The sequence below is a fragment of the Pogona vitticeps genome, chromosome 1 (genome assembly GCF_051106095.1).
Source record: "Pogona vitticeps strain Pit_001003342236 chromosome 1, PviZW2.1, whole genome shotgun sequence".
Taxonomy (NCBI): Eukaryota; Metazoa; Chordata; class Lepidosauria; order Squamata; family Agamidae; genus Pogona; species Pogona vitticeps.
Genome location: NC_135783.1, coordinates 150,979,952 through 150,993,482, shown reverse-complemented (window position 1 = coordinate 150,993,482; position 13,531 = coordinate 150,979,952). Strand labels below are relative to the sequence as shown.

The 13,531-nt window shown below is 40.5% G+C and overlaps 1 protein-coding gene across 14 annotated transcripts in view; it reads right to left on the bottom strand.

Annotated features, from left to right (window-relative positions):
- PLCB4 (phospholipase C beta 4) overlaps positions 1–13,531 on the bottom strand; it is a 354,479-nt gene that overhangs the window by 155,371 nt on the left and 185,577 nt on the right. For 3 of the 14 annotated variants that reach the window (XM_073003175.2, XM_073003180.2, XM_073003157.2), the window contains exon 3: positions 3,035–3,098. The exons of the other annotated variants lie outside the window; for them this stretch is intronic. The gene's annotated coding sequence lies outside the window, so the exon portion shown is untranslated. The remainder of the gene's footprint in view (positions 1–3,034; positions 3,099–13,531) is intronic. 14 annotated transcript variants of the gene reach the window in all.

The window sequence follows — 13,531 nt, the reverse complement described above, 5'->3', positions numbered from 1 at the left end:
AGACAAATGGTTTTGGCAATGGAGTTGATGACTCGCAAGACAAATGTTCCTATGGCCGTGCTTCGCAAGACGAATGTTTTCCATTTTTTTGTTCCTGCCTCATTTTTGCTGATTTTTAAATGTTTTTCTATGATGTTTAAAAAGTTAAAGTTTTTTGAATGAAATTTTTTAAATCATCTGCACAATATGTATGGCTTTAAAGATCATTTAATAAACCTTTTGTAAACCAAATTTGACTTTGTTCTGACTTTTTTTTGCCCGTAGGAATGCAATAATTAGACTTCAATGCATTCCTATGGGAAAACGCGTTTCGCAAGATGAATTTTTCACAAGACAACATTAACCGCGGAACGAATTAAATTCGTCTTGTGAGGCACCACTGTACAGCAGGGGTAGGGGATTGCTTGGGTCTCCCTTCCCTCCTCTTTCTATGCCCAGGCAGGCATAGAAAGATGGGGGGGAAGCGGGATCAAAGCAATCCCCCATACCCGCTGTCTTTGGAAAGAAAGCGGGGAGAATTCCTTTGGTCAGGCTTCCTCTGTGTATAGAAAGACAGGGAAAATCTGAGTAAAGTGATCCCCTTGTTTTTCAAACAGGATGGTGTGATTCCCTTCGGGAAGGCTTTAGAAAACCGCCCAAAGGGAAATCCCCCTCTGCTTATACCCCCCAAGAAATAGCTGATCTGTGGGGGACATAAGCAGATAAGGATAGAAGAAGGGACGAAAATAAAAGTGTTACATTTGTTGCTTCATATTTTTCTCTGGACCCCAAGAATATGAAGCAACGAATATCTGATGAATCAGGGATATTTGTTGAATAGCCCAATTTGTTTTTATATTCAGCCCCATGTCTAATCAATATCAATATATAGATATAGGGTTTTCGTGTGTGTGTGTGTGTGTGTGTGTGTGTGTGTGTGTGTGTGTGTGTGTGTGTGTAACTGTCCACTAAAGGGTGCCAGAGATCATGCTATGTATTCTTCAACTCAACTTCTTGCACAACTGACAACAGAATTCATAGAATGCTCCCTGTAGTGTCTGGTTCTGGTAATACATATGAAAATAGTTTTTTTCTGGATTTTTTTTTCTTTTAATATTTTCAGACCGTAGATAAGCAAAACTGTGAACACTGAGCCAACAGATACTGGGGTCCTACTGTATTTATTTATTTAAAAACATTTTACCCTGCCTTTCTCCTTTAAAAAAGGCCTATGTTGGCTCACATCATTAAAAGGCAGTATTTAAAGAATGAGTATAAAGGGGCAGCTTACATCATTAGAAGACAAGGTTAAAGCTAAAAACTATAAGTATAAAAATATTAGAAAGGAACAAACAAATACCACTCTGAAAAATGGAAAACACAAATAGTATTAAAAACCCAGGCAAAGCAGTAATGCATAACAATCAATAGAAAAATTACATTCAGGTAGCCAGTCACTGAGGGAAGGCTTGCCTGAAGAGAAAGGCCTGCTTGCAGAAGGACAACAAAGATGGGGCCAGCCTGTGGGAGGGAGTTCAAAAGTGTGGAAGAATCAACAGGCTCTCTCCTGTGTTCCCATCTGAGAAATTGGCTGGACCGAAAGAAAGGCCTCTCCTGATGATCTTAACACCTGAGCCAGTTCATAATGGGAGATACAGGGTTTTAAAAAGCAGCATTTTGAATTGTGGTTTCAATTCAGTTTCAAATCCTGGGTGGATCCAGGCCATTTAGGGCTTTGCAGGTTAAACCAGAACTTTGAATCATGCCCAGAAATGGATCAGCAGCCAGTGAAGCTGCTGTAACAGGGGGTTATGTGAGCCCTGTAACCATCCCCAGTCAGCAACCTGATTTCTGCATTTGGGTCCTGCTGCAGTTTCCTGGCACTTTCCAATTGCAGCCCCATGTAGAGCAAGTCACAGTAACCCAGCCAGGAAGTAACTAGGGTGTGTGCCACAGTGGGCAGATGAGATCACAAGGCCCATCTAGTTCAGTATTGTCCATGAGAGTAGGAAACATTGCTCTGTCTTCGGTTTGCCTTTGCAATGATGCTGCACAGCCAGCTGAGATTTGGCTACCTTGTGGCACATAAAGCCAATTCAGAGCAAGGCTGCCGCATCCTGCCTTCACTCTGTCGCCCTGTGAGGGGCAGGGAAAGAAAAAGCTACTTCAGTGAAGAAGTGGTATCAGTGCCCTTCCAAGCAGTACTAACACTGGGAAAAGATAACGGGTTTAGGATGCTCACATTTTAGGAAAGAGGTGATGGTGGGCTTACGATACCCAAACTATAGGTAGCTCGAGCTACTTTATTTATAATTCAAGCACAAACTTCAACTCAGCTACACGTTTTTTCCATCTTATTTTCATAGTAACCAGCCAAATCTTTCTCTGCCAGCTTTCAGCGCAAGCTAACTTTGGTGCTATTTTAGGCACCCAGAAGTAACTACGTAAATAATGACACACATAGGAGCAACAAACAATCTTCACTCTAATAATAAAAAGAGAGCTTTAAACAACTCAGTGAGCAACCTCCCCACCACACAGGCATGCACAGGCACACACACGAATCCTGACTGAGTATAACCTTGTGATAATGGCACTTCTTAGCCTTGACAACAGGTAACAGGAGATATTTGTATTTTTAGATTTCTGTAATATGCAGGTGCAGCTCCTCCAAGGATGTACAAATTTCTCCAGACAAAAAGAACAACTCAATATATCAGATTAAAGCTACAATAAATTGCCTTCTGAGTGTTTTTTCTTTTCTTTTCAAACACTGCCTACTTCACTGGTTGTAACCCCTTAACACCTTCTCTTGCTTATGGCCTCTCTTTTCTGCTGCATGAAAGGAACTCAGGAGGAGCTGGTGCCTTGGTAACTGTAATTAGATGGAAGCAGCAAGTTTACAGGCTCCTTTACCTGTGGGATGGCAATCGGGTGCTATCAATGCAAAATCTACAATACTGATTCAATCAAACAAGAGATTATGTTTTCTCTCTCCCCCCACCCACTAAGTGATGCCAAAATTTGCCCTTTTGTGCACAGACAAGAAACTTACCAAGAATTACTTATTTCGGCAGATAAAGAAAGTTGTCTTTGGTTTTAAAGCAACACTTCTCGTTCTGTAAAAAGCAAAAGATAATATGGCATCACTGAAACAATCCCCATTAGGTGAGGTCACCTTTATGAAGCAATATGGGATTACATACAAACAGGATTCATTGAAAGATCAAAATCTTGTTGCTTAATTTAGTAAATTATACTAGAGCAGGTCCACTGAATCAATGGTGATATCTATCCTCTAGTTCACTAGGCTAAGTAACAGGATTTTGGCCAATGGTTGCCTTCAATCATAGCAGAGCAATTTCTGAGGGATAGGGGACACACTGCCATCCCCCCCCATAACCAAACACCATGCTTCTAGTGTATATGTATGCACTCACCCACAAAACTCTGTACCCACACAAATTTGTGACTGTATAAACATAGATTACCATGAGGCTACATTGGCTAACAATAAGGGGAGTCATAAATTAAATACATCTGGACAACACCAGTGTTAGGGAAGGCTCTTGTTAGCTTTGACATCAGAAAACTAACTCGTTCTGGGTCCTGTCAGATTTTTTTTTTCTGAAGTAGCTGAATAAGGAAAGAGTGTTGGGTACATGCAAACCTCTGCTCTTGTAAAGAAAGCACCTAATGGCCCTGAAAAGAACATTATTGTGTTGAAGTCAAGTATTAAAGAACCTGTAAAGAACACTGCCTTTCATATGAAGTCCAGGAAAATCTCTGACTAGGCTTGTCAAGTTAAATTAGATTTCCAACATTCTAATCTCCTGCAATCACAAAAGGCACAAATGCTACTGCCACATTCATGCTCTTTTCAGAACAAAACGTGTTCTATTTCTAAAAGCTTTGTTCTGATGGGTTCTTTAGAAAAGTGACTTTGAAGATTTGATAAGAGAGCTCCCTTCAGAACAGACAGAGGTGTGCAGCAGAAGTGGAAAACATGATTATAAACTTGCTGACCTCCAACGTGCAGAAGTATTAAGTTACACCTATCGGCCAATGGCTGAAATCCTGTTGCACTGCTCTGCAAAATACATACCTTTTGAAGGCGAATTGGCTCAAGTTAAGAACTCTTCATAGACATTATATGTTGCAGGCTGAGTTGTATAATTCAGTATGCAACAGATAATGTCTACTCAGACATCTTAATTTAAGGCAATTTGCTTCCACAAATTACTATGCCTTTTGCATTGCAGCACAACAGGATTTCAGCCACAGGCACAAAAGTGTGACTTATGACTTCTGTACATTGGAGGTGAATATGGTATGAGTGATGTTTTATAGAAGTGATGGCCATAAATTCTTTGCTAGTTCATGCAAAATACAGGGAAGCAGAGGAAAGGATGACGTGGATCAAAACCTGTCAAGAAAATATCATCAAGCCAGTATGGTATAGTGCAGAGCTTCTTAAAGTGTGTGCTCTAGCACTCTGTGGGTCTTGCAGTACCCTGTGGCTCCCTAGTGTGCCACCAAGCTAGCCAGGAGCAACACAGAAGCTTCTCTGTTTGTTTGTTTGTTTGTTTTTTCACTGAGCTGGTGGTAGTGATGCTGCTCTTCTGGCCCCAGTTCTGGCTCCTTTGGGCTCCTTTGCTCCGCCCCACACCCCTTGCCGCTCCTCCTGCTCGCCTCCCCTCAAAAAAGTTTGGGAACCACTGGTATAGTGATTAGGGTGCTAGTTTAGGAAGCCGGGTACCTGGGTTTGAATCCCCACTTGGTCAGAAAGCTCATTTGGTATCTCTAGGGCTGTTACACACTCTGAGCATGACATGCCTCACAGGATGCTGTGAGGAGGACAAGGAAGATAGCCGTAAAGACTCTCTTGAGCTCAATGGAGAAAAAGCAGCATGCATCCAAGAGGTAATATGACTAATAACAACCTGCAAAACTATCCTCCATGAATTTATCAAATCTTTAATGACATAGCAGTCACAGGCCATCACTATATCGTGTGGAAGGAATTTTAAGGTGCAAATGACGCATTCTGTGAAGAATAAAGGAATCTGTTCATCTCAAACCTACCACTAAACTGCATTTAGTAAGTAAAAATGGATTATGATTTTGTCTGGCTAGTTCATTGATAAACATTTTCTAAAACTTGAAGCTGTCTTCCAAAATTCAAACATAAGGACCTGTTTTTAAAGTTTCAAGGGTGTCGCTGTGTTAGTCTGTCGTACCAAAACCAACAATGGGATGTGTGCTGAGAAGTTTAATTTAGCACAAACCTTCAGCAAGTCCACTTCCATCTGACAGTAGTCCACAAAAGCTCAAGCCAATTTTATTTTTAGTTTCTGTGGTGCCATGGCACTCTTCGCTGTTTCTGAGATTGTTTTGTTTTTTTTTTCCAAAAATCCAATATTGGAGAAAGCTGAACTGATAGATCCATCCACTCAGCAGGGAACTCTGAATATTAAATCTGGGTTGGAACTCCCTGTGCAAATTTATAGTTCAGGTTGCGACCTCTTCCCTCCCCACTCCTTGATAAACTCATCTTTAACGGCAACATGGTAGGCAGGTAGAACATTGTCCTTTTCACATTTTGTATAATTATGCATATTTAATTTACTCAGTGTAAATGGTTAAGAATTTCATTTGTTCCTTTTTTTCATAAGAATGTATTTTTTTAAAACCCTCAAATTTCTTCAAAGAATTTCAAACTTGAAATTTAAAACAATTCCTATGCGGGAAATAGAAGAAGTGACACATCTATCCTTATGCTAGACTCTGAGATCCAGGATTGCAAAAGAAAGGGGAAATGTGTCTACAGTCCCTTTCTCTAGAAAACACAGGAAACCTATAGAGCATAGTTATTTATGTCATTATTTTCCCCCTGAACTAGGAAACACGTCAGCCTTTCTTTGTAAGGAGTATGCACCAACCTCTAATTTTCATTATCCGTTCCTGAACTTTTCCTTAACTTTGTGATAACCTTTTGGATTCTTCCAACCTGAGCTGTCCCACAGAGTTATAGAAAGCAAGGATGAGGAATATGTGTGTCATCCAGATCTTGTTGGACTGCAAGTCTCATCGATCTTATCCAAAAACATAGGTGGTGCTGGGTGGTAAAAAGAGGACCCCACGTGTTCCATGTCTTTGATAGGAGGCCTTGGCAAAACTATTTTTAGGAAGTTCCTAGAAAGAGAAAACCTCATAATACCCAGTCCCCTTTATATTGATAAAACTCTCTTTTTTTTCAGTTGCAACAATTCACTCATGACTTTTATTTTCCCTGTACAGAAACATTAAAGCTATCAAATGACTAGGAATAACAACCGAAAAAGGCAAAAACAAAGCCAAGTAGATATTCCTGACATAACCCCAAAGGTCTGTATTTTAAATGATTGCAAAAGAAAACAAAAAAGGGAGTAGAGAAACATGTCAGTTTCTTGCTGCCAACATCAACACGACAATCTGTCTCCAATTCCCATTGTATGAAGCATAAGCACTACAGATTCCACAGGATGCTGTAACACACAGTTACTAAGGGAACAAATCTGGAATTTCAAATTACAGTACAAGCCAGTCCCATGGGGCACCAGGTGCCTCCAGACAAAATGGAGGCATCACTCTCTGTTCACTTCTCTTCTTTCAGTGAGAAACTGTACAACAGGATCATCAAATCACTACTTTGCCTTGTTTTCTCTAAGCTTATTGCTCAAATGTCTCAAAGAGATGTGACTTCCAACATGTACATTCATGAGGCAGGTGAATCCATCAATAATTGTACACAATTATTCCCTAATCTTTGCTCTCGTACATCTGTCCAGAATAGATCCTCATGGGGGAAGGTAGCTGTGTTAGTTTGCTTGAGCAAAAACAAAAACAAAGTCTCATGGTCAAAGTGTCTCACTGGAGAACATCAGCCCGCCTCAACTGTTCCACTCAGGACAATCTCCTATGGGTAGCCACCCTGAGGGAGTTGAAGAAGGTCTCCATGAAGACCCAAGCCTTCTCATTCATGGCCCCACATCTTTGGAACAGATCTCTCTGTTGAGATCTGTCAAGCCCCTTCCTTCCTGGGCTGCAAGAAGCAGTTAAAAACCTCTCTCTTTGAGGAAGCCTTTAGGGAGATTCTGCCCCAGAATAATTGTGAGCATGTTACCAGCCATCAATGTGTGTGCTTTTCTTTTCTACTTTTTCCTTTCGTCTGTTAGGGCAGTGGTCGCCAACCTTGGGCCTCCAGATGTTCTTGAACTACAACTCCCAGAAGCCTTTGCCATCACCTCTGCTGGCCATGATTTCTGGGAGTTTAAGTCCAAGAACATCTGGAGGCCCAAGGTTGGGGACCACTGTGTTAGGGGATGTTTTATGGGATTTGCTTGTGGGAGGAGATGTACTGGGGTCAGTACATTATTGTCAATTGCCAATTGAACTTCTTTGCACTAATTGGCCTGTATGCAAATAACATCATACATACATACATACATACATACATACATACATACATACATACATACATACATACATACATACATACATACATACATACATACATACATACATACATACATACATACATACATACATACATACATACATACATACATACATACATACATACATGGCACCCTTGCAATTCGGTCAGAAAATGCAACCCTTCTCAGAAAATTGTTGCAGTTACAAATATTTTGGCGCTCACATGTTCATTTCTTTGGTTTGCGTTGGAACAACACAAAAAAACAGAGAAGAAAAGTCAAATCTGATACAATCCCACACAGAAACTCAAAAATGCACTAGCCAAAAGGTTGGGTACCCAAAACCTACCCTAGAAGAATGTGCCTCTCCATTTCTCTTTATCTTTTGTGAAATTCTGATAATAGAAATATGGTTTCTTACTTATGAGGACCATCCAGGATTTCAACCAGCAGTCTTGCAAAAGTGGGTTTCTCAGAGAAATAACAGCATATAAAGTTTTGAGGATAGACTTTCAGCAAAGACCAATATGAATGACAATATTAATCATTATCTTCCAAATATTAGATTGTTCTACCTTCTGGTGGGGGGAATGGGAAACCCTAAATCTTCTCTATTACCCATAGAGTTACATAGTAATGGGATTCTGCAAGACATTAGAAAGAAACCAAGGCTGCTGTCTTCAATAAACAGCATCCTGAAGATAAGGAGTCAAACTGATATAACTGCTCTACAATTTGTTCTGAGATGATAGTCTTGAAGAATTCCCCCTGCTTTTTCCCTATCTCCAGTTTCTCACTTCAATTGTTATACATCTTCAGAAGCCATGACTTTGCTGGTTGTCAGAATAAGTGATTAGAATTGCTACAGAGATTTAAAACAGATTCGGATTTCATTTCACTGCTCTCTGATAGTAAAAAAAAAAAAAAAGCATTACACTTTATTAAACAGGGCTGCTAAAGGGTGCTAAAATCCATTTCTGAATTCAAGAACAGATCAGGCTGCCAGATGTCCACACCAGTGCATCAGTCCTCCTGTCCTGCAGCCTTGATATGCAATGTTCATGCAACAGAGTGCCATGATTAATGAAAGCCCATTAATAAATCCAACTGCTTTATTACTAATCTACTGATTGTCATATGCCATGATCTGCAGGGACAATTTGCGCTGCTCACAGGACCAGTCTGTTGTGGCTGGTTGCTGACTTTTGCCCAAGTCCAGTAAAATGTAAAAGAGACTGCACCCAGATTTAGCAAAATGGTTGCTTCGGAGGGCACAGGGAACCAATATATGCAAGTGGAAGGGGAAAAGATTTGACTTAGACATTAGGAGAGCTGCTCAGCAGCAAAACCACATGCACAATAGGCGGTGCTCCTTCACTATAATCAGAGGGTGGACAGCCATCTGACACGGATGATGCAGCTGAACTCTGCATTAAGGAGGAGACCAGGCTAGATCTCTCCCAATTCCATGATTAGCTATGATCCCTCCCATACATTCTAAGCCGATACCAAGCATCCCTGCACTTCAGATGCAGGCATTTCTTCTTCTCTAGTGGCCGATGGACAAGATATACAAGTGCCAGTAAGCATGTATCAGAAATGCTTGCTCCTTCACCCCATTTCTATAGTATTCCACCTTTCTGCCTCATCCTCTGGTTTACCTCCAGAGTGTACCACTTTGCCTGAAAGTCTCTCCCCTACCTCTTTCCAGCAGTGAAGGAGAAGGGATCATTTCTTGGCTTTTTCCACATTTACTTTTGCCATCACCACTCCACCTGCTACCTACACATCAGGGACCCAGCTCTCCAAAATGGGGGCAGGGGAAGCAATTCTTTATGATGCCTCGACAGTGGTACTTTTTGTTTCTTACCTTTAGTCAACTAGGGCTTTGTGGACAGATGCAGCCTGTAGCACAGTCTGAATTTCCTGTCCTTTAGCAATATGGTCCAGCCAATTTGTTCTTAAAATGCCAGCTTTATAACTAGCAATACTGAGAGGTCTATCAGCTTCTGTAGCATTGTTCATTACAGTAAAAGTATGCTGCTATGGAGCCCTGAAGGCTCCATCTAACATAGCCTTCCCAGAAATCAAAGATCAAGTTTAACATGTAGAAAACGTGTTTTGAGGCAAGCAGCCGTATTAATCCTCTAGTTACTGAAACTTGCAGAGTATACAAGTCTGTGAATCTGCTAAGGAATGAAGGGCTTCAAGAATTAAATATATTTACGCAAGCATCATATATTGTAGCACCAAGTTATAGCAAACATTTTTTGTCAATGCCATGCATTCTTTGTAGAAGGGATCAGAAGATAGCTCTTCTATAAAAGACTGCCAGTTAGTTTTGGGTGCTTGATAAATATAATCACAAATGAAATAAAAGGTGTTAGTGTCTCCTGGGGTTCCTTCAGCTCCTAAAACAAAAGGGGTGGATCCAGAAAGCTAAAGAGCTAAAGATGACAGTTTGGGGTGAGGGTGGAGAGAAGGAAGAATAGCATCTAACGTTTTTAGGAGGAGAACCTAGTCAGTGTCTTGTGCTTTAGAGGTTAGGAATAAAGGTGAAACTGCATAGGGTATTCAGCTCACAATTAAAAATTGTTAGCAGATTTTCTCTCTGGCTGTGTGAAACCTTGTCAGCTCCATCATTATTCAGATGAAGCCTGTGTTTATGTCCAACAACCAGAAGCCAAGCCATCAGATATCTTTCATCACTTCAGATAACACCTTTTCCATTTTGCATCTTTCTCTGCAGGAAACTGCCACGTGAGCACAGTTTAGTACTTTTTCCTTATGAGGCACGCACAGGAAATTCTGCACAGAAGATGTAATAATTCTGCACTGTTGGCATTCCTTCCCAGAAGAAGAAGAAGAAGAAGAAGAAGAAGAAGAAAGAAGAAAGAAGAAAGAAGGAAGAAGGAAGAAGAAGAAGGAAGAAGGAAGAAGGAAGAAGGAAGAAGGAAGAAGAAAGAAGGAAGAGGGAAGAAGGAGGAGGAGGAGGAGGAGGAGGAGGAGGAGAAGAAGAAGAAGAAGAAGAAGAAGAAGAAGAAGGAAGAAGGAAGAAGGAAGAAGGAAGAAGAAAGAAGAAAGAAGGAAGAAGGAAGAAGAAGGAAGAAGGAAGAAGAAAGAAGGAAGAAGGAAGAAGGAGGAGAAGAAGAAGAAGAAGAAGAAGAAGAAGAAGAAGAAGAAGGAAGAAGGAAGAAGGAAGAAGGAAGAAGGAAGAAGAAAGAAGAAAGAAGGAAGAAGGAAGAAGGAAGAAGAAAGAAGGAAGAGGGAAGAAGGAGGAGGAGGAGGAGGAGGAGGAGAAGAAGAAGAAGAAGAAGAAGAAGAAGAAGAAGGAAGAAGGAAGAAGAAAGAAGAAAGAAGAAAGAAGAAAGAAGAAAGAAGGAAGAAGAAAGAAGGAAGAAGGAAGAAGGAAGAAGGAAGAAGGAAGAAGAAGAAGGAAGAAGGAAGAAGGAAGAAGAAAGAAGGAAGAAGGAAGAAGAAAGAAGGAAGAAGGAGGAGGAGGAGGAGGAGAAGAAGAAGAAGAAGAAGAAGAAGAAGGAAGAAGGAAGAAGGAAGAAGAAAGAAGGAAGAGGGAAGAAGGAGGAGGAGGAGGAGGAGGAGGAGAAGAAGAAGAAGAAGAAGAAGAAGAAGAAGAAGAAGAAGAAGAAGAAGGAAGAAGAAGGAAGAAGGAAGAAGAAAGAAGAAAGAAGAAAGAAGGAAGAAGGAAGAAGGAAGAAGAAGAAGGAAGAAGGAAGAAGGAAGAAGGAAGAAGGAAGAAGGAAGAAGAAGAAGGAAGAAGAAAGAAGGAAGAAGAAGAAGAAGAAGAAGAAGAAGAAGAAGAAGAAGAAGAAGAAGAAGAAGAAGAAGAAGAAGAAGAAGAAGAAGAAGAAGAAGAAGAAGAAGAAGAAGAAGAAGAAGAAGCAATGAAATATCCTAAGAAATCTTGTTAGGTTTTTTTTAATGAGATTTTTTCAGGAAAAATATATTTAGTAAAAAGAAACCTCAGAGGTTGGCTACACAGGCGCTTATCCCACTCTATATCCCCCTGCTGGGAAGGTTGGGTTCACTCTAAAAGCCATCAAGTACATTACATTTTATTAGAGTATTCCAAATAGTCCCCAATGCAGGCTAATCCATTCCAGATTGGTCTAAGGTTAGAACTTACTGTTTATTTGGAACAATTAAGAACTGGTCCAAATAAACACATTTTCTTGAAATGTGATCACCAGTGTCAACTTGTCAATATCAGGAAGTGGTTTAGTGAACTGCTTCCGGATGTAAGCAAATTAATCACTTCCCCTGCTTGGAAGAGGACAGGGGAAGTGAGGGAAAAAAAACCTTTTTTCTTTTCTATTGCTAATGTGATATGTTATGAAAAATCAAAATCTTTTCTTTGCCTCACTGAGTTTCTTTTTCTTTTTCTATTAAAAGTATTTTCAACTTCCCCAGCTCTCTACCAAGCAAGAAGTAATTAATTCACCAATATCTGGAAGTGGCTCACTTATTAAATGGCAGGGATCACTTCCATGTGAATAGAGTTTTGATTAGATCATTCTGATCAAGACTGAACTTTCTAAAGTGACCCAGGCTACATCGCCCATGGGCGCTAAAGTAGCTGCACCCTCACTGCAAGAAGAATGGGTTGTCCCCGCTTTTTCCTCTCCAAGACCTAGACGCTGCAAGATTCACATCCCTAACACACACGCATACACACTTTACTATCTCCAACAAATGTCCCAGCACAACACACATGTGTGCAAAAATCCATCACCTCTGTATAGACTCCTGTACAGCACCTGATTTATGCAACTCAAGTTCCATGGGCAGTTAATAGCATCTTTGACCTCCTGATATAAGGAGGCCCAGAAGAATTTCCATAGGAATTCCTTTGCATTGCCAGTGACATATCTATGAGGAAAGAACTCCTTGATTTCAAAGACTTTAAATAGATATCAAGTTTCTATAAAGATTGTCTCTGGTTTTTTGGCCTTCTGAGTGTCAAGCCAGCCCTATTTGCAATTCTTGCGGGATTTCCATTGTGCATCTCTTTTCAGTATAGCAGATCCAAACCACATTTTTGGTCCCTAAAGATGGATAATAGAAACAACTAAACCTATATATGAATAGTTCAGACTGTTATTTGAAATATTATTTGAATTACTGCATTTTAAATTGTAGGGGATGGGAATGCTAAAGTAGGGAGTCAAGAGATAAAAGGAACAACCAGAAAGTTTGGCCTTGGAGTTCAGAACGAAGCAGGGCAAAGGCCAATAGAGTTTTGTCAAGAGAACAAGTTGGTCATCACAAACACTCTTTTCCAACAACACAAGAGGCGACTCTATACACGGACATCACCAGATGGGCAATACCGAAATCAGATTGATTATATTCTCTGCAGCCAAAGATGGAGAAGCTCTATAAAGTCAGCAAAAACAAGACCTGGAGCTGATTGTGGCTCTGATAATCAGTTTCTCATAGCAAAATTCAAGCTTAAACTGAAGAGAGTAGGAAAAGCCACTGGGCTAGTCAGGTATAATCAAAACCAAATCCCTTACGAATACACAGTGGAAGTGAAGAACAGATTTAAGGAACTCAATCTGGTGGACAGAGTGACCGAAGAACTATGGATGGACACACATAACATAGTACAGGAGGCAGCAACAAAAACCATCCCAAAGAAAAGGAAATGCAAGAAAGCAAAAGGCTGTCCAACGAGGCCTTGCAAATAGCAGAGAGGAGAAGGGAAACAAAATGCAAGGGAGATGGGAAAGTTACAGAAAATTGAATGCAGACTTCCAGAGAATAGCAAGGAGAGACAAGAGGGCCTTCTTAAATGAACAATGCAAAGAAATAGAGGAAAATAATAGAAAACGAAAAGCCAGAGATCTGTTCAGGAAAATTGGAGATATTAAAGGAACATTTTGTGCAAAGATGAACATGATAAAGAACAAAAATGGGAGAGACCTAACAGAAGCAGAAGACATCGAGAAGAGGTGGCAAGAATACACAGAGGAACTACACCAGAAAGACTTGGATATCCCTTACAACCCAGAGAGTGTGGTTGCTGACCTTGAGCCAGACATCCTGGAGAGTGA